Raw genomic sequence first — 2500 nt, forward strand, 5'->3', positions numbered from 1 at the left:
TGGAAGCTGCCGAGACGAGTAACTACATAGCGGGCTCGCCGTGTCACTAATGTACAGAGATACAATAGTTTCGACTGGAACCGGATTAAACGTATACACGGCGCTGATTAGTAATAGATAGAGCCATCAGAATACAGATAATGTATAGACCTGTCCGTATACATGCTGAAAGACTCTGCTCACAATCACACGTCAGCCAGACACTCTTATCACGCACTACTCTCTGCCTGTAACAGGCACACAGACAATATGTAAGCACCAGCATGGAACAACACCCAGTGCATCCTCTCTGCCACATTAGACAATCCACACTATCATAACCAGACCGGGAGGTCCACTCGGAAAACAGAATATCCCACCCTTCCGACAACCACCATTGCTCAGCTAAGCCACCAACACCCACACATGTCCCAGACAGGGGTGCACCCAACATCACAATACTGCCTCCTGTCACACCACACAAACAATGGCAGGAATGAAAGACACAGGTCTGCCACAAGCATGGAATCAGAGCGCCGCCTGTTATGAGCCAAAGGTGCACCCTGACGTGGCAAATCAGATGATGCCGCAGTCATTTACTTACGATAATCACAATCAACAAACCGGGCCCCCCCCCCCCCCCAAGTGCCTTAACCTAACCCGTATTGTACCTTAACCTAACCCGTATTGTACCTTAACCTAACCCGTATTGTACCTTAACCTAACCCGTATTGTACCTTAACCTAACCCGTATTGTACCTTAACCTAACCCGTATTGTACCTTAACCTAACCCGTATTGTACCTTAACCTAACCCATATTGTACCTTAACCTAACCCATATTGTACCTTAACCTAACCCATATTGTACCTTAACCTAACCCATATTGTACCTTAACCTAACCCATATTGTACCTTAACCTAACCCATATTGTACCTTAACCTAACCCATATTGTACCTTAACCTAACCCATATTGTACCTTAACCTAACCCATATTGTACCTTAACCTAACCCATGTTGCGCCTTAACCTAACCCATGTTGCGCCTTAACCTAACCCATGTTGCGCCTTAACCTAACCCATGTTGCGCCTTAACCTAACCCATGTTGCGCCTTAACCTAACCCATGTTGCGCCTTAACCTAACCCATGTTGCGCCTTAACCTAACCCATGTTGCGCCTTAACCTAACCCATGTTGCGCCTTAACCTAACCCATGTTGCGCCTTAACCTAACCCATGTTGCGCCTTAACCTAACCCATGTTGCGCCTTAACCTAACCCATGTTGCGCCTTAACCTAACCTATGTTGCGCCTTAACCTAACCTATGTTGCGCCTTAACCTAACCTATGTTGCGCCTTAACCTAACCTATGTTGCGCCTTAACCTAACCTATGTTGCGCCTTAACCTAACCTATGTTGCGCCTTAACCTAACCTATGTTGCGCCGTAACCTAACCTATGTTGCGCCGTAACCTAACCTATGTTGCGCCGTAACCTAACCTATGTTGCGCCTTAACCTAACCTATGTTGCGCCTTAACCTAACCTATGTTGCGCCTTAACCTAACCTATGTTGCGCCGTAACCTAACCTATGTTGCGCCTTAACCTAACCTATGTTGCGCCTTAACCTAACCTATGTTGCGCCTTAACCTAACCTATGTTGCGCCTTAACCTAACCTATGTTGCGCCTTAACCTAACCTATGTTGCGCCTTAACCTAACCTATGTTGCGCCTTAACCTAACCTATGTTGCGCCTTAACCTAACCTATGTTGCGCCGTAACCTAACCTATGTTGCGCCTTAACCTAACCTATGTTGCGCCTTAACCTAACCTATGTTGCGCCGTAACCTAACCTATGTTGCGCCTTAACCTAACCTATGTTGCGCCTTAACCTAACCTATGTTGCGCCTTAACCTAACCTATGTTGCGCCTTAACCTAACCTATGTTGCGCCTTAACCTAACCTATGTTGCGCCTTAACCTAACCTATGTTGCGCCTTAACCCAACACACGTTGGGCCTTAACCCAACACACGTTGGGCCTTAACCCAACACACGTTGGGCCTTAACCCAACACACGTTGGGCCTTAACCCAACACACGTTGGGCCTTAACCCAACACACGTTGGGCCTTAACCCAACACACGTTGGGCCTTAACCCAACACACGTTGGGCCTTAACCCAACACACGTTGGGCCTTAACCCAACACACGTTGGGCCTTAACCCAACACACGTTGGGCCTTAACCCAACACACGTTGGGCCTTAACCCAACACACGTTGGGCCTTAACCCAACACACGTTGGGCCTTAACCCAACACACGTTGGGCCTTAACCCAACACACGTTGGGCCTTAACCCAACACACGTTGGGCCTTAACCCAACACACGTTGGGCCTTAACCCAACACACGTTGGGCCTTAACCCAACACACGTTGGGCCTTAACCCAACACACGTTGGGCCTTAACCCAACACACGTTGGGCCTTAACCCAACACACGTTGGGCCTTAACCCAACACACGTTGGGCCT

Source organism: Schistocerca americana, unplaced genomic scaffold, assembly GCF_021461395.2.
Source record: "Schistocerca americana isolate TAMUIC-IGC-003095 unplaced genomic scaffold, iqSchAmer2.1 HiC_scaffold_355, whole genome shotgun sequence".
Taxonomy (NCBI): Eukaryota; Metazoa; Arthropoda; class Insecta; order Orthoptera; family Acrididae; genus Schistocerca; species Schistocerca americana.